Source organism: Equus quagga, chromosome 6 (genome assembly GCF_021613505.1).
Source record: "Equus quagga isolate Etosha38 chromosome 6, UCLA_HA_Equagga_1.0, whole genome shotgun sequence".
NCBI lineage: Eukaryota > Metazoa > Chordata > Mammalia > Perissodactyla > Equidae > Equus > Equus quagga.
Window position 1 is genome coordinate 61309521 of NC_060272.1, and position 19930 is coordinate 61329450.

General features: G+C 36.0%; 1 long non-coding RNA gene across 1 annotated transcript in view; it reads left to right on the forward strand.

Moving 5' to 3' along the window:
- Window positions 1–424: 424 nt before the first annotated feature.
- LOC124240632 (uncharacterized) overlaps window positions 425–19930 on the forward strand; it is a 41439-nt gene continuing 21933 nt past the window's right edge. The window contains exons 1-3 of the long non-coding RNA XR_006888964.1: window positions 425–827; window positions 16085–16208; window positions 16913–17014. This is a non-coding gene — a long non-coding RNA (uncharacterized LOC124240632). The remainder of the gene's footprint in view (window positions 828–16084; window positions 16209–16912; window positions 17015–19930) is intronic.

Sequence of the window (19930 nt, forward strand, 5' to 3'; positions counted from 1 at the left end):
CGGACCCAGTGCCCACTGCTGGCACCCCCCACCGCCTGACGGTCCCACCACTGCCACCTCCCGAGTCCCGCTCTGCTACTTCTTCAGGCTCTTACCGACTGCGCCAACCCTGGCGAAGCTCTGCGGACTGCCCTTTGCTTCAAGTAATTTTTGGCGATTTTTTTAGTGATTTTTCGGCGGAGTCCTAGCGGCGCTATACTCTCGGACAGGTTATCCCGTCTCTCCCGTTAGATTGATGAGATCAGGCATCACTCGAAAATGGCGCCGAAAGCGCTGAGGCTCCTCATTCAAATTCGTTAGAGCCAACCCCGCCGCCCCAGGGCATGCCGGGAACGCGGGCTGCCTCCACAGCTGTCAATACCGCCTCCTAACCCCCCTTCTCTTCCTTTCCCGACGCTTCTGCTCATGCGCAAACTCCTACCCCAACCCCCGCGCCTTGAACATGCGTAGAATCATCGCTGTTCGCCGCTCTCCCTTCGCTTCCTCCGTCGCAGTCCTGTTTCTTTTCTTGCGCGTGCGTTCAGCTCCTTTGCTCAGCCGCGGAGGTGGAGGGACCACGAGGACTGCGGGCCCTGGGGTCCACAGATGACATATCAGTCGATAGGCATGCATTTACTGTTCGAGGGAAACAAATAAGGGTGCAGCTTAGGCGAAAAGAAAATCGTCTTATTGCCAGTGTCTAAACTCCTAACGACGGAATGTGTCTCTGAGACTATGAGTGTGGATACACGTGTACTTAAAACAGCCCCGCCTGTGTGCAGAGCTCTTGCTGTACGTCAACGCTTTACAGGAGCTATCGCACTTAAGCCTCAGAACAACTTGATGAGGTAGGTACTATTATTATTCTCGGTTTGCAGACCAGGAAACCAAGGCTCAGAGACTTTAAGTAATTTGCCTAAGGTAGCACAGATAGCAAGCACGTGGTTAAGTCCGCATCTGTCAGATTCTGAGCGCAGGCCTTTCTCTACCTTGCTGTGGGATCCAACCTGAGCACACACAGGAGGCGTGGTTTCCCCTGCTCAACAACCGTGTGTGTGTGTGCGTGCGCGCAGCCTGGAGTTAAGGATTACTTAAAGAGTGTGGAGCCCTTCTTCCCGGTTCTAGGCTGCCTGTTGCGAAGGCGCTTCCATCGAATCCAGTTTCTCTCACTATCTTGTTATTGGTTCTTAAGCATTCTGCTCAGTTTTGGAGAGGTGAATGGGTGAATGGACAGTCTTTGGATGTTACTTAGGGTGATTTTTTTTTAAAATGGGTGGTAAGGGAGCTGAATCTAGCAAAGACAGGTTTCTGCTATGACATGCATTGATAAAGTAGTAGCTAGAGACCACGTACTGACCGTACTCTGGCCTGGGCACTGTGCTAAATAAACGCTTTACAGATTGATCGTGGTTATTACTCACAACAGCCCTATGAAGTAAGTTTTATCCTCATTTTACACATGAGGCCACCCGAGACTCAGATTAAGAAACTTGCCCCACAGTCTTAGAATTAGTAAGTAGAAGCACAAGACCTAGACAAATCTGTGTCCACCTTCAAAAACTGGGTGCTATGATAGGACAATAAATGATGATAAGTTGTCACTATTTTAACACCTTCCTTAAAAACCTCTTTTAACCATTTATTTACTTGGGAGATTTATCCTACTTGCCACCAAGCTAGTTAAGATGAAAATTTTAAAAGAAACCAAAACTGCCATCGATCCTAAATGATTCCATTTTAAGATTATTTTTGACTGGTTACTTTTTTTCTGATCCCAAGTTGTAACGAATTTTCTAAATAAGACAGCAGTTTAAAATCTGGGGTGTTGCTATGTTTTTTCCAGTTTTTGCTGCAAAACAACTTGTGATGAACCATAACTGTTTGAATATACAAAGATGTATATCATTGTGAGGGTTAAATAAGACAATGCATATAGGAAGTGCCTGAAGTACTAAGTAAGGAAATGGGAGAAGGCTACTGTGATTTGCATTATTGAGGTACAATTGGAAAAGAAATGGATTTTCGTAATTTGAGATCATCATGAATTAACACAGCAGAGTAGTATGCTTGGTTTACATCTCTATGACACTTTTGTGCACTGGGTAAGTGAGTGGCCTCTGGACCCAAAATGCTTGGGTTTGGATCTCAGCTCTGCTACTTACTAGCTTTGTGACCCTACACGAGTTACTTTTTCTCATTTTGATCTTTTGTAAAAGGAGTAATGCTAGTTACCTCATTGGGTTGTTGTAAGAATGTAAATGAGCTAATATATTAAAGACATTTGAACAGTGGTTGGTATGTTAGTAAATGTTAGCTATTGTTATGAGTCAGTCATTAACACTGATCTTTTAAAATGGCTTCTTGAGAAGTGTTTTAAAAATCAAACTACAGTTAGTGCCATTAGGAGTTAGCATTTGTGTTCAAGAGCTTCTTAAAATAAGTCAGCCTGACAAATTATTTTTGCCAGATATGAGTAACAATTTCTGTCAGATGAATAAGGATGTTAATTTGTTTTACTATTTCATAAGAGTAACATATGGAAATGGAATAGTTTTATTGCCTTTTCCGATTGGTAAAGTTAAAGGAAAATAAGGGAGAAATCAGGCCCATCAAAAATAGATAAAGTAAAAACCATCTAAATTTCTGCCATCCAGAGATAAACACCTATTCTTTGTACTTTAAAAATATACCTATGGGGAGAATTGGATAGGGGAATTCTGGATAAGTGGTATATTTGGGGAACTTATTTGCAAGATTGTACTAGAACTTCATGAATGGGTGAATTTTTGATCTAACCTCCTTTTAGATGTATTCTGTCAAGAGAATTCTAAAGTGATGATGATGTTGTTGACAAATAATAACATTTATTGAGTACCTACTATGTGTCAGCTAAGCATGTATATGCATTTTCCCCTTGAATCCTCATAATAACTCACGAGGTGGGTGCAATTATTTTCTGTTTTGCACAGACTAAAGTTTATATGGAGGTCACTTTTAGAAGATTTAAGTCCTGTTTTGTTTAAAATCCTATTTAATAAACAAAAACCCCTTCGTTAAAGCTTCTTGATTCACTAAAATGGGAGAACACGAAATCAAGTAACACGGTTCCTATGCCTTAACAAAAAGCCCGACTGGAAAAATGGTGTTTTGAAAATGAAGAATTTTATGTTTGACCACAAGGGGGTGCACAATACTGAGTTGAATTTTAAAGAAAAAAAAAGAAAAAGAGCACTTTTACTTCAGATCATCAAATTCACAGGTTAAAAACTGGTAAGAATACCTCCCCCCAACTTTATATTCCATGTGACCATGTACTGTACGAGAAGAAAGAACTCAATTATTTAGGTATTGTGCTCAATTAGGGCAGAAGTTTTGCAGCTTGCTTTCTTTCATCTTCAGTACAGTGAAGAGTTAATCATTCCTCTTCCCAGCCCTGTCCACACACCCAGTTTGTGTCTCTGCATACTCTTCTTTACTTGTCATTAGGGCAGAACTGAAGTCATAATTTAAAATCTGAGGTTTCACTTGGAGACTGGAATGCAATCACCAGCAAACGAATGGTAAATATGGGTAGTGTGGAGAACAGAGGTCTTGTAATTTCAATGCTTTTTTTCCCTCCTGCTGTTTCTAATGAGTAAGCTACAACTGATGGAATGTTGGCTTCAACATATTAACTTATTTAGATAAAACTGTGAAAGCTATAGTCTGTTCATCTTTTAAGAAAGAATGAAGACTCTTAAAGAAGAAAACATTTTGAACAGTAACTTGAAAACTTTACACTGGTGAATGTTTTAAAAACAATTTGCTTAGATGGGTTTTAAAGTATCTTTCATTTTCTTCTTGGTCTTGTTTCTGTGAGGTGGACTTAATTTTAAAAAACCTTTTACTTGGAAATAATTTCAAATTTACAAAAAGTTGCAAAAATAAAAATAATTCAAAGAACAGCCATATCGTTTGCTTGTTCTTGAGCAAGGTCTCTCTCCACATTTATGTAAATTTATATACATTTTTTTCTGAAGCATTTGAAGTTGAGTTACATACATCCTGGCCCTTCACCCCTAAATACTTGAGAGTGTATTTCCTATCAACTTCGTAAATTTACATAAAAATAATACTTCAGTCTACCATCCATATTCCAATTTTGTAGGTTGATCCTTCTAGCATTTTCCCCTCCAGTACAGGAGCCAGTCTGGGGTCAGGTACTACATTTAGTTGTTATGACTCTTAGGCTTCCTTTACTTTGGAACATTTCCACAACCTTTCTTTATCTTTTCTGACCTTGACATTTTTTAAGAATACAGCTTCTCCCCCAACTCTCCTTTTTAATAGAATGTTCCTTGTTTTGTTTTTGTGTGATGTTTCCTCATGATTAAACTGACATTATGCATTCTCAACTGGACTACTGCACAGGTGATATTGTGTCCTTCTCTGGGTATCACTTCTGGAAGCATATGATACCCATCTGTCTCTCACGGATGATGTTAATTTTGATCACCTGGTCCAAATGTGGCCTGAATTTTCCACTGTATAGTTACTGGGTTTTTTCTTCCTGGCAATTAATAAGCAATTTGTGGGGAAATTTGAAGATATATCTTGAGCTTCATTCGATTTTAAATTATTTAAATTCCAGTTTAAATTTAGCATCCATTATGGCTGATAGAATTTTACTATGATGGCTGCACAACGATTCAACAAAGCTAGTACCCTCTCCATAGGAGGCATAGTCAGCCCACAGCATCCTACTGCAAACATAAGAGCTCTCTTCTCCCCTATTTATCTATTTATTATCTGCATTAACTTATGAATTCCTGTGTTTTTCCATTTCTGTATTAGCTTTGTTTTCATGTGTTCTTTCTATCTATATGTGTATATTTTGTACACTTTTTCTGAACCACTTGAAGGTAAGTTATATACACCATGACCTTTTACCTCTAAATATTTAAGTCTGTATTTAATTATTTTGGTGTCCCAGATTCAGCGAGTGGGAGCACCTTTAGTGTGGATCCCATGTCTTTGTGATATGCCTACATCATTTTTTTTTTAATACTTCCTTACTTTCTGGTCTAATAAGATGTTCCACGTTTATCTTGTCCTTACCCTGCCCCAGCCCTGGCATTAGCCTCTTCTCTAAGGACCCCTGTTTCCTGTTGGTGGAGAATGGTGTTAGATACTAAGGCGAGATATGCTCATTGCTACTGAGGTGTTTCTGTTTCTTGGGCCTTTCAGGAGACAGAGCTAGGAAACATCTACATATATACATATGTAGAAATATGCATACACAAATATATACATAGATATTAATTACATGGGTTTAAATTTTAAATTATTTTCATAATTGAGAAGATATCATAGCAACATTTATAAAGCTCTGAATAAAGGCAATGAAATCATAATCCACACAAAGAACTCATACAGTTTTCATGTTCCCTTCTAGTCAATGTCGGTACATACAATTTTATAGGTTCATAGTGTGAAACAGTTTTGTCTTTTTCCAATTAACATGTCATAAGCATCTGAGTTACTATATCATTTTTACAATCTTTATTCTAAATTACTCTGCTACATATCATTTAACAGATTCTACCATTCTTCTGCTGGACATTTAGGTTGTTTCCAATTTGTTGCTATTATAAATAATTGGGAAGTGAACATTTTTATGCATATACCTTTCCTAATTGACTTTATTTGCTTATTTATTGGAAGATTTCCCAGAAGTGGGAATACCAGTTCCCAAAAGGTAGGTATGTTTTGATGGATTTGATGTGTACTGGTACACAGATTTAATCAAACATTTACCAAAGTCCATACCAGAGTTTGATATACAGAGATGAAAAACATGTAGTCCCTGTTAGCAAGGAGCTGAAAGTCTAATGGAAGAAAGATAAATTCTTTAAAAATTATAATTTGATAAATGTAGAGGAAGAATATTTAACCCTGGTTAGGAATAGGTGGCTCAGGAAAGCTTTTCAGGAGGAGGTGACTCTTGAGTTGTGTCTTGAAGAATACTTTGGTGGAGCTGTCTTGAAGGATATCTTGGTGGAGCCTTAAAGGACTGGAGTTATCCCAGTGTAAAAGAGACAGTAGAAATAGGCCATAGAAAACATTTTAGGCAGACGTACTGGAGTGTAAGAAAACAGAGGAGTCAGAAACAACCTGGCATGTTCAAGAAAATTCAGGTACTTTCTGTGGTTTGTTGCCTAGGTGCCTTTAGAAGAGTTGAGAAAGGTTGACCTGATCCAGTGGATAGAGGTTCAACCATAAAGGGTTTATATTGTCATGTCACCTTTAAATTGATGCAATTGAAAAATCTTAACCTAATGAGTAATATGATCAGATTTATATTTTAGAACTTCACTTTAACAAGGGTACTGGAGAACAGATTAGAAAATGCAAGAGCAGTGGTAGAGCGTCCTTCAGAGGCTATTGTAGTATCCAGGCAAGAAATAGAGAGTACTTGAACTAAAGAAGTAGAAATGGGGTGAAATGAAGTATAAAAGAGATTGGATTTATTTATTCTGTATTAATATGTAAGTATTCCCTGGTAACTATTTAGCACCTACTCTGTGTCATGTGCAAGGTACTGAGCATATAGGGGTGAACGAACAGCCACTGTTCCTCCCTTTAGAGTGTAGTTAGTGAGAGAAACAAAGATTAAATTATTAATCTACAAGTTACAACTATGATAATTACTATAACAGAAAAATAAAGGATGCCATGAAAGCATACACCATGGGGACCTAACAGTAGGGATTTACGTAAAGCCTTCCTAAGGTGTGACAGTTAAGCTGAGGTTTAGGAATTAGCTAGGCCAAAAAGAAAGGAAGAACATTCTAGGCAAAGGAAGAGCATATGTTAATGTCCTGAGCAGGAGGGACCAGTAAATTCAATTCCCACATGGCTAGAGCAGAGTAAGTAAGGATGGAGAAAGTTGAAAGGTAAAACTAAAGAAGTTAGGAGCCTTTGTATATGGAGAGGAGAGAGAAGGAGGTATGTAGCATGACTCCTAGGTTTCTGGTGTGGGCAACTGAGTGGCTGTTGGTACCATTTTCTGAGATAGGGAAAACAGAACAAGTTTGATGAATTTTGATATGTGCAATGTTGATTTTGAGATGCCTATGGGCTAAGTACATCCTCCCATCCTCACTTTAAAGCTAATTGGAGGGGCTGGCCCTGTGGCTGAGTGGTTAAGTTCGTGTGCTCTGCTGCAGGCGGCCCAGTGTTTTGTTGCTTCGAATCCTGGGTGTGGACATGGCACTGCTCGTCAGGACACACTGAGGCGGCATCCCACATGCCACAACTAGAACGACCCACAACAAAGAATATGCAACTATGTACTGGGGGGCTTTGGGGAGAAAAAGGGAAAAAATAAAATCTTTAAAAAAAAAATAAAGCTAATTGGATATTAGGATTGGATTTTTGATTTAGAAGTCTGGAATGTAGAGGAAAGGTCTGGTTTGCTTGTTGTCTATAGATTTACTAGTTGACCCATTATAGATGGTAGTTTAAACTATGGGATTAGATGAGATCACTGAGGGAGGTATGTAGAGTGATAAAAAGGTCTAACACAGAATCTTGGAGAACACTGTTTGGTAGCTACACAAAAAATGTATACACAGGGAAAATTCCACTCTAAATTGTAAAGATACATGACAAACTGAAAAATATTTTTAACATTAAAGCAGATAAAGAGATATATATCTATATATAAAGAGATTATATATAGATATATATGTATCCATATATGTATTTACATATCAATATATAAAGACATAAGTTTATAAGGAAAATAGAATAGTTAACAGATATACAGTTAACAAAAGAAGAAAAACAAATACAAAACTAACAAATATTTGAAAAGGCACAACATCAAAGTAAATGTAAAGAAGAGATATGTAAGTTTTCACCATCCTCTCTCATTGTTACTGAATTATTTATTTATTTATTTTTTGGGTGAGGAAATTGGCCCTGAGCTAACGTCTGTTGACAATCTTCCTCTTTTTGCTTGAGGAAGATTGTCCCTGAGCTAGCATCTGTGCCAGTCTTCCTCTACTTTGTATATGGGATGCCACTACAGCATGGCTTGATGAGCAGTGAGTAAGTCCATGTCCAGAATCTGAACTGCCAAACCTTGGGCCACTGAAGCAGAGCACATGAACTTAACCACTACACCACCGGGCTGGCCCCCTGAATTATTTTTTTAAATCAACAGTTGAGGACATGTATTGTTAAAAGACTGGTCTGTCTTTATCAGACTGATGGACCACACAATTCTTACAAATCTATTTTTTAAAGCATTTGCTTTTCTTGTTCCATAAAACATGAGATCCCATTAATTAGCATGACTTTAGCATTGTGACTATAGTCATAGAACTTGAAAGATATGGTGAATCCAATTGGATGACCCTAAGGTATCCAAAGATACACAAAATGAACTAAGTGGTGATGAAAGTTAGCTACAATCTTGGTGGTAGATGGAAGAATTAGGTTATGTGTAATTTGAATCTGGGAGATATGTCTGTAAGATCACTCCTTTTGGGGGGCTCTGATAATTAACTTCAGTGCTTGGGATGGCAACCATAACTTGCTTGAGATGACACAGTTTCTCCCAGTGGGTCACAGTTTTAACCCCAGGAAGATATAAAATTACATGTAGTATGATTTAGTAAATCAAGCACATACTATTATGGCTTAGGAATGACCTAAGTATTTTAAGTTCTTGTAGTGTTTAAGAAAATTAGACCTATTAGAGTATATATGAGATTAATCTTGAAATAGGTATAAGAGAATTTAACTATGGTTATGCAAGGTATCAAGACATTTAAAAGAACTTAAGATTCTCTGTATTTATAGGTTTAATTTATTAGATTTAAAAGAGTTTACTCAGAGAGGTTTTGTTTATTAATCAAACATTAAGTACTTAAGGAAATAGAAGTTATGAAATTCTAAATACTAAGTGTTTAAAGGACCTTAAAAAGCCCTCTTAAAAGTGATTGCTGTTAAAATTTACAAAAACTAGAGCCAACCCTGATGGCGTAGCAGTTAAAGTTTGGCGCACTCTACTTTGGCTGCCCAGGTCTGGTTCCTGGGCATGGAACCACACTACTCATCTATCAGTAGCCATGCTGTGGCAGCAGCTCACATAAAAGAACCAGAAGGACTTATAACTAAAATATACAACTATGTACTGGGGCTTTGGGGAGAGAAAAAAAAAATTTAACAAGCATAACCAGATTTTCAAGTTGAATTTAAAAGTTAAGGAAGAGCTAAGTTTTTTACTTCTTAATTTTGATAAAAATTTAAATGACCTCTGAATAATCTTTTCAGTGCACAAAGGGAAACCCTTCTCATGTTGATGGTCTGAGTGAGTAAATGTAAATTAAAACAGCTCTTTTGGAAAGTAATTTAGCAATATTTAAAAAGGGTTATAAAAATATTCATATCTTTCCTGTCACAAATTCCAATTTCAGGAACCTAGTCTAGGTGAAGTAAATCCAAAATATGGAAAAAGATCTATGCAGAAAGATGCTCATTCCAGCATATTAAATATAATAGCAAAAAAGGGGGAGATGAAATGTCTAATAGTAGTAAGATTATTGAGTAGATTGTGGAAAATCCACTGGATTTACTATTAGCATCATCAGAGAATCATGCATAGCAACATGGAAAATGTTTTAAGTGCAAAATGTAAAGTGTAATTAGGATGATTAGAACTACTTCTAAAAACAGAAAAAATACAAGAAAGAATTTTCAACCCATATCAAAGTTTTCTGGTCAAAGTTAAAAATATATATTTTGTTGACACTGCCAAACTATACTTCTAAGGAACACTGGTGTTCTATGAGCTAGTCCAGTGATTGTGAAATGTTGAGAATTTGTTGAAAGTTATAGGCCCTTTGTCTAGAATCATGTGCATACATGAACAGTTTGCATATAATTTCAGAGATGGATGATGGTTGGTGGAGTTCCTGAAGAAAAACAGAGGAGAAACTATTTATAAATATAGTAGGCAGAGTAATGATACTCCCAAAGATGCCCATATCCTAACCCTCAGAATTGTGACGACGTTATGTTACACGACAAGGGGGTATTTAGGTTGCAGATAGAATTAAGAGTGCTATTCAGATGACCTAAAGATAGATTATCCTGGATTATCTGCGTAGGCCCAATTTAATTATGAAGTTCTTCTGAATGTGGAAGAGGGAAGCAAAAAAATAAGTGTCAGAGAGATGAGGTGTGAGAAAGACTCAAGCAGCTATTGCTGGCTTTGAAGATGAAGGGGGCCATGAGCCAAGCCAGAACCGAGGGCAGCTTCCAGAAGCTGGAATAAGCAAGAGAACAGATTCTAGAAAGGAATGTCTCTCTGCCTACTTGATTTTAGTCTATTGAGACCCATTCTAACCTCCAGAACTGTAAGATAATAAATTTCTATTGTTTTAAGCCAGTAAGTTTATGGTAATTTGTTATAGTAGCGGCAGAAAAGTAATATATTTAAACAGCCATTTTGTATGTGTCTTGAATGTGTGGCTGTGGTAGTGTATATGCGTACATACATATATAGAGATATGGTTCCTCGTCTTGAGAGTTTCATAATGGCCAGGACTATGTCCTTGTACTGTGTCTTCAGCACAGTTACTGGCATTGATAAATATTTAATGGGAATGAACAGTACTCAGCAAAGAGAGACAGGATCACCAATTGCTCTGCTACCTGAACAAATTTAAGAATTACTTGTTTTACTGTATTATGTTCTGTGTATTCTTATAATGTGTGTATTAAAATTGTAAAGAATATAAAACGGTAAATATTTGTTCTGTATTGAATGTGAAGGCTGTTTTCTAATTGAAATAAATTGATGTTTACTGAGTATCTACTATGAAAGGTATTCTGTTTTAGGACTGTTTTGTATTTGTTTATTATCCTATATTTAAAACATTGTGCTATAAATAGCTATGCTTAGGATTTTTTTCCCTTCCAGGAATATTGTAACTAGTAAACTAGAAGAATTGTAATAAAGGCAAAAAGGACAAGGTTTAATACAGCTAGTTTGAAAATGTTTCTAATCTGTGTCATATATCCACAGCTATTTATTTTCTACTATGAGTCTTCACTTTTTCAAATTTAATATTTACATGAAAATTTCAAAGTAAACATAATCACGTTAAGTGTATATATACATGTAATTATTGGTAAAAATACCAAATCTAGGTATTTTCTTTACCTTTTTTGTTTAACAAATTCATAAAAAGTACTTTTTTATTTTTTTTAGGTCTGTGAAGTGTCAGACCTCAAGATGGACAACTCTTTAATTAGATACAGCATCTAGTGTACTACTGAAATCATAATAAGCCTATACTACATTACTGAAACTTCTTGGTAGGAACATGATGAGTTTCTCCCCACAAATTCACCCATCCACATTCTCTTTTTATTTTTATTTATTTATTTGAGGAAGATTGGCCCTGAGCTAACATCTGTTACCAATCGTCCTATTTTGCTTGAGGAAGACTGTCACTGAGCTAACATTTGTGCCAATCCTCATTTATTTTATGTGAGATGCTGCCACAGCATGGCTTGACATTATCTTTGTTTTGTCTAGTAACTTTGATAATTTCTTTTCCCTGTAGCTAACTGATACATTAAAAAACAACTATAAAATCCTGTCAGGGCTGGCCCCCGTGGCCTAGTAGTTGGGTTCATGGGCTCCGCTTTGGTGGCCCCGGCGTTTCACCGGTTCGGATCCTGGGTGGGGACATGGCACCGCTCGTTGGGTCATGCTGAGGCAGTGTCCCACATACCACAACTAGAAGGACCCACAAGTGAAAAAATATGCAAGTATGTACTGGGGGGGATTTGGGGAGAAGAAGAAGAAGAAGAAAAAAAAAGACAATTGAAGGGTTTGAATAAAATAAACTTTACCTTGAGTAAAAAAACTTTTAAAAATTACAACTCATGACTTTCTCAGAGACTTGGGATAAGCCTTGTCCTGGAAATTGAAGAGGACCAGGAAGCAGGAATCTATTAACCTTCATTTCTTATTTATTTTTAGTAAACGGAAGTAAAATTGAGACCCTCTGGTCTCTAGGAGATGTGAGTGAGGATGTGTGACCAGTTCTCTATGACAGCTGAGCCTCATGTTACATTTCTATTCTTAATATATAAAAATTATTTCTTGTAGAACAAATCTATAGGGAAATAAGGAAAATAAAATACAGCACATTCTCTTTTGGCAAAGAAATGCTTATGTGTTTAAAACAAATTAACTTTTTAAGGCAGCTCTGAAGAAGTAATTTATTTTAAATAGGTGAACAGTTTACAGCTCTTGTGGGAACACTTTTTCCTGACTTTTCTTCATCATAGGATTAGGCCCTATGTTTTTAATTTAAGTCCTTTAATTTTTGCTGTTAACATTTAATTTACTTGATGACCCCATACTGTTAACTTTTGACCCAGTGAACTCAGGATGGTATATACAGACCATATACCTAATTTTAAAGAAACTCTTAAAGGAAAATAAGAGGTTTGATGTGAAACAGATTAAATTCATTCAGCTTTCCATGTAGAGAAGTATCATACATACTTAATCAAAGAACTTTTTTCTTCTTTGGGAGGATGCATTTTTATAAGCATAGTATTTTTTTACAATTAGATGTTTATGCCATTGGCAAAACATTCCAAAGCTGATGTGACTCTAACTGCAATACTTTTAATAAACTGCAAAACTACTAACATAGTATGGTATGTACCAAACCTTTTCCTGACAAGAAATTCTTGTACCATGTGGCTAAATCTAATGATCCCCCCATCTACCCTTATTTATACTCAAATTTCCTTTCCTTTTATAGGAAATTGAAATTCCTAAAGAGTTTAATCCTTTAGATGTAAAAACTGTTAGGACATACAGTTAATTATGATAAAGTTCAAAGCTGCTTCTAAGTCATTCAATGTAAGATACATAACTTTTATTTGTCCTTAAAACTAGACCTGTGGACTCACTTTTGAACATTTCTCCCTAATTATAAAACACACGTGCATTAAAGAAAATAGAAAAAAATACAAGGAATGATTGGAAGGCATTGCTTCTGAAGTCCCCTTAACAATATACCACTTTCTTCCTTCTTCCCAGTTGACAAAGGAAGGCTCTGGATTTGTCTTCTGTATACATACTGTATTAGTATTATTGAATTTCATTCATCTAGTATTACTGAATACTATACTTTGTTTCTCTTCAAGAAAATTGTAGTTTGTATCTTGTAGGAATAGAAAGTTCCATCTTTCAGGCATCAGAGAGCAAAGTAGGAAAGACTTGGGAAGGCCATGGGATCCCTCTCCTCCACCGAGGTCACTCTACACATACTCTAAGAGTGGATGGGTAGGAACTGAGGGAGCCGAGATAGGTGAAGTATTGTCTATGACAGGAGGATAAGAGTGAAAGGAATCTCAGTGTATAAGGAATCTAATTCCTGATGTGGTGTATGTGTGTATGTGGTATGTGCTTTAAAGAAATTCGGGTGAACTAACAAGGTATAAAAATTCTATTATAAAAAATTGATATGAATCATATTATTTATTCAACTGTTTAGCATGCAGCTTAAACTTACTATGAGTATCTTTAAAAATGCCACGTTTACTTTATTCAAAAGTGAACAGATAGTTAAACAACTGCTGTATGCTAAACACTATTAGGTATGGGGGTATAAACAAGATTTCTAATCTCTGGGAATACTGCAAGCTATGCATATTTCTGTGTATGTTTGCTAATAAGGTAACATGATTGACATTTCATAATTTCAGTACTAGCAGAATGTTGTAAAATGTGCTTTAAATATAATTATTGTTTTTAAAAATAAATGGAAGTATTTTTGTGTGGTTTTACAGTCATAGAGGGAAATAATGGTTGGGATAGAGAGGAGGGAGATGTCTAGAATGACTCTTTAGTCCCTTACTTGGTTGTAGAATACAATAGTAGTATAATTAACCAGGATGAAGACATACGGAGGAAGAATAGGGCTTTTGGGTGTGTGTGTTTGTGTGTCTAAGGGTGTGGGATGGAAAAACTGGAAAAGGGGAGGAAGATGAGACGCCCAATGAGGACATACTGAATATGGAAGATTAAGTGCCAATGGGATAGTCTTGTAGAGATGTTCGGTAGGGAGTACAACATATATGTCTGAGGCTTTGAAAGGCCTGGGCTGGAAGGAGATATCACTAAAGAGGTGATAGTTGAAATTATGGAGGAAGTGGATGCTATTGCTCATACAGACTGAATATAGTGAGAGGAAATGAGAACCAACATTAGTAAATAGGCAAAGTAAGAGGAGGCAGCAAAAGAACTGAGAAGAAATGGCAGCCAATGGGCGGGAGGATTCAGAAGGAAAGAAGTCAGGAGTGTCAAGATAAAGACAGGTCAAATAAATTGAAAAAGATCATGGCATTTGGCAATTTTGTAATTGGTAATGTTTGCCAGAACACTTTCATTGCATTGAGGTGGCAGAATTTTGTTTGTGTTGGGGTGAAAAGTATATTAAAATTGAGAAAGGTTACAATAGATTTATATTATTTCAAAGCTCTTCATTTCTTCTTCAAAATAGAAATAAAGGATGATAGTTGTAAGGAGGCGGTTACAGAATCGAGGAGGAGATTCTACAGTGAAGAGTTTAATATATTTATAAAATGTGGGAAAGAGTGAGCAGAGAGGAGATTAAAAAGAGGAGGGATAAAAGTAAAGCAAGATCTCTAGGAGAGGAAGCAATGTAGAAGGAAAGGTGCAGGTAGAGGATTGACCTGGAAAAAGAGAAAGGATACTTCTTCCTCTGAGATTAGAAGGAAGGAAGTGAAGATAGTTATATGTATAACGTGTAAATGTGGAGCAAGAAGGTGAGGGAGGTTCATGGCTGATAGTATTGATTTTTTTGCTGATAAAGGAGACATAAAAAAGATAAGGGTATAGGTGAAATAGCAAGTTTGAATTGATGTAAGATGTTATAAAATATATGCTCTAAGGAAGAGGGAATTATCCAGGGAGCATGGTTATTAGCAGGAGAGACTGATGCACCTGGGAATCTAGGCTGGATAGGAAAAGATATGAAGCTGTGTGGGAGATTGTGGTTTGAAAATAAAGGGAATAGTTGAGGAGTGGAGGTTAAAATAAGGTAAGAAAGCAGGTGTTTAGGGAGTAATGGAGTGATAAAAACTGGAATGGTAAGTGGTTGTGGTCAGAGATCAGTATATTGGAGTCTAAGGCTGTGGAACAATTTCCTGGTGCTCAGAAGGTTGAGAATGTGGCTTTGGGTGTGGACTGCAGAATGCAGTGGTTATAAGCTGGTGGAGTCAGAGTTCAAGGTTGTCGGATGGGTTGTCCATAAGGACACTGAAGTGGCACACGATGGCAGAAAATGCAGGGGAGGTAGATATTAGAACCAAGTGCCAAAGTCCTCAGTAAATAAGGGAGGGAATGACTGGGCAAATAAGTATTGAGAATGAAAGAGAGGAATAAAAAATTTCCAAGATTGTTGATCATGCCCCCCTTTTTTTTCTCACAAATTAAGAGTTATGTCTTAATGCTGTAAATATTTCTTGAATTAATGAATAAACAAATGATGAGCTCATTATTTTGAATAAGTATTCATGTTGAATAAGTATTTCTAAGAATGTTGGGTTTTTCTTATTACAGGCAATTGATACTAAAGAAGATACAAATGAGAAAGATGTAGAAAAAAATTAATAATCCTACACCCACAAATAACCACTAACTCCATTATTAAATTTTCATATCTGTTCATATATATATATATTTCCTAGAAATAAGTATTCAGCTATATAATATACTTTAATGGCTGAATAAGTATTCTATTATAGAATATAAGGATGTACTGTTAATTTTAGCAGTTTCTTATTTGGGGGTATTAGTAATCAGTATTAGTATTAGTAATCAGTAATCACTGATTCTAACCAATTTTTTTCTATTGGTAATAGGAAAAATCTAATAGTAAGATTAGATTTTAGTAAGCAAGTTAAATTTTTGGCTTATTTTTTTCCTTAGGATGTAGTCTTAGAAGTGGATTTTTTGGTAGGGTCTTCATAGTGAGCCTGTTTATTTTTATTTTAGGCCTATTTCTAACAGGCTTATTTATGTGCATTCTTATTCTATCACGGATTGGAATCAGAAAATTGGACAGTGTTGCAGGTACTCATTGATGCAGGCCTACCAGCAGCCACAAAAGTGAGAACTGGTAAGTAAAAGTCCTTCTTCACGGGAATAATGATAGGTGTTTTAAAAACTTGGAATCAAGTACACTTTTCATGAGCACAGTAAAAAAATGATTCATGAACTAAATAACAGGACATAGTGGTCAATTCAGAAATACATTTCAAATTAAATAGAAACCTCTATGAATAATCTATATTTGTTGACAGCATCCAATTTTAGCAGAGGTTTTAATAAATCATGAATAATCATCACGGTTACTGCTCCTCAAACTTTCACAAAAGTGTGGATAATAGCAGAGAAGAATGAATAATTGCCCTAGAAGCTTGGTTCCAAGCTAGGATTTCCTTTAGTTTCATGTTTTGTCTTACATTTAATATAAATGTTGCATTATATATCATAATAGTCCTATGTTTAGTATGAATATAATGCTTATAAACTTTTTCAAAATATCTGAGTAGAACTGATATCTAAGAAGATGCTTCGTGTTTATTCAGTGCCTTTTAACACCGTGGCATAGCACAAATTTCTCTTGCCCTAAGCTGGACTTTTAGAGGCAAGGTTCTAGGCTGTTTCATGATTGTATAATATGTTCCTTTTCAGTTTTCTCTTCTACAGTTTAGCCAAGGCTATTTATAGTAGTGTATGGCAGGGAGTAGATTAATTGATGCTTACCCACTTTGAACCTGAGAGTGTCACAGAGTGAAAATTCAGTATCATTGCCAACAGAATACACTACGAGAAATGTTGAAGAAAGAGCTTCAGACAGAAGGGAAATGATACCATTTGGAAATACAGATCTACACAAAGGAATGATGAGCCCTGGAAAAGGTAACTACATGGGTAAATGTGTAAGATTTTTTTTCTATTTAATTCTCTTTTAAGGTAATCAACTTGAAAAATAATGTATTGTGGTATTTACAATATGTATAAGTAAAATATATGACAATAACATAAAGGCCGGGAGGGGAAAAATAGAAGCATGATGTTGTAAGATTTTTTTGCTATACGTGAAGTGGTGTAATATCACTTGAAGGTACACTGTGCTAAGTTAATTATGTAGACTATAAATCCTAAAGCAACTAGTAGAATAACAAAACAGTTGTATCTAATAAGCCAACAAAGGAAAAAAAAATGGAATCATAAAAACTCCATCCAAAAGAAGGCAGAAAAAGGAACAATGAATAGATGGAATACATGGAACAAATGGAACAAATAGAAAATAGCAAGATGATAGACTAATTTCATCAATAATCACATTAATTGTAAATGATAAAAATCCTATTCAAAGGAGGAGATTGCGAGATTGCATAGAAAGCAAGACCCAACATGCTTTACATACAAAAACAGAAGAAAGTTAAGAATCAAAGGATAGAAAAAGATATATCATGCTGATGCTGACACTAGTCAAAAGAAAACTGGTGTGGCTATATTAACATAGTAGAAATGAAGTAAGGGCCCAGCCCGTGGCCAAGTGGTTAAAGTTCGCGCGGGCTGCTTCGGTGGCCCAGGGTTTTGCCGGTTCAGATCCTGGGTGCGGTGATGGCACCACTCATCAGGCCATACTGAGGCGTCATCCCAAATAGCGTAACCAGAGGCACTCACAACTAGAATATACAACTATGTACTGGGGGGGCTTTGGGGAGAAGAAGAAAAAAAGAAAAATAAAGATTGACAACAGATGTTAGCTCAGGTGCCAATCTTTAAAAAACAAACAAAAAAAGAATAAGATTTCAGAGCGAAGAATATTACCAGGGATAAGGAAGGTCATTTCACAATAATAAAAGGGCCAGTTAATCAGGAGGATATAACAATCCTAAATGTTCATGCCCCAAATAAGAAGAGGTTCAGATATGTGAAGCAAAAACTGGTAGAACTACAAGGAGAAATAGACAAATTTGTGATTATAGTTGAGATTTCAATACCTCTCCTTCAATAATTGCTAGAACAATTTGAAACTTAGCAAGGATATAGTAAACTCAACACTATCCACCAATATTACCTAATTGACTTTTCTGGAACACTCCACGAATAGTAGAATATATATTCTCTTTAAAGTGTACATGAAACATTTACCCAGAGACCATATCCTAGGCCATGGGTTAGCAAACTATGACCCTGGGGCCAAATCTAGCCTGCTTTTGTGTGGCTTATGAACTAAGAATGGTTTTCACATTTTGAAAAGTTTCTAAAAAAACAAAGAAATTTGTGATAGAGACTGTATGTGGCACATAAAGCTTAAAATATTTACCATCTGGCCCTTTACAGAAAAAGTTTGCCTACCTCTGTTTTAGACCATAAAACATATCAGTACATTTTAAAGGATTCAAGTCATACAAAGTATGTTCTCTGACCACAATGAGATTATATTAGAAATCAATAACAGAGAGCTAAGTGGAAAATCCCCAAATATTTGGAAACAAAATAACATGCTTCTATACAGCCCATTGATTAAAGAAGGAATCAAAAGTGAAATTAGAAAGTTTTTTGAACTGCAGGAAAATAAAAATACAACATATCAAATTTTATATAAATGAAATGCCTCCATTAGAAAATACAGAAAGTCTCAAATCAATGAACTCAACTTCCACCTTAAAAAACTAGAAAAGAAGAGCAAATTAAACACAAAGAAGCAAAAGAAAATAATAAAGATCAAAGTGGAAATCAATGAAATGAAAAACAAAAATCAATTGAGAATATCTATGTAATCAAAACCTGGTTGAGATCAGTAAAATTAATAAACCTTTAGCCAGACTGGTCACGGAGAAAAAAGTGAGAGATGAGACACATATCAGGAAGACCGATGTCAGGCTTGAGAGAGGTGACATTATTACAAGTTCTACAGATATTTAAAGGATAATAAGGGAATATTATAAACAACTTCAGGCAAAAATCATTCAACAACTTAGATGAAATAGCCAAATTCCTTGAAAGACATAAACTACAAAAGCTTGCTCAAGAAGAATAGATAACCTGAATGGTCATATATCCATTTTCAAAAAACTGAATTAGTAGTTTAAAACATTCCCACAAAGAAAACTTCTGGTCCATAAGGCTTCATTGGTGAATCCTTCCAAATATTTAGGGGAAAAATACCAGTTATACACAAACTCTTCCAGAAAAGTGAAAAGGGGGGAATACTTCCCAACCTGTTCTTTGAGGCCAGCATTACCCTGATACCCAAACCACGCAAAGACATTACAAGAAAAGAAATATCAGGCCAGTTTCCCTTATGAACATAGATGTAAAAATTCTAAAAAAAAAATTTATCAAATCCAACAATATATAAGAAGGATAATATTATTATTGTGTGAGTTTATCCCCAAAATACAGGATTAGTTTAACTTTCAAAAATCAATCAATGTAACTCACTGTATTAAACTTTTTAAAAAAGAAAAACTGATTATTTCAATAGATGCAGAAAAAACAGACAAAACCAGTATTCATTCCTGATGTTAAAAACTCTCAGCAAATTAGGAATAGAAGAGTACTTCTTCAACCAGAAAAAGGGCAAAGGGCATCTACAAAAAAATCTACAGATAACCTAATAACCACTGGTGAAACACGTCATGCTTTCCCCCTGAGATCAGGAACAACACAAGGATGTCTGCTCTTACCACTTTTCTTCAACATTGGAGGTTCTGACCAGTGCAATCAGGCAAGAAAAGAAATAAAACACATTCAGATTGGAAAGGAAGAAATAAAACGGACATAATCATCCATCTTTCACTTGGTGGAAGCTACAAA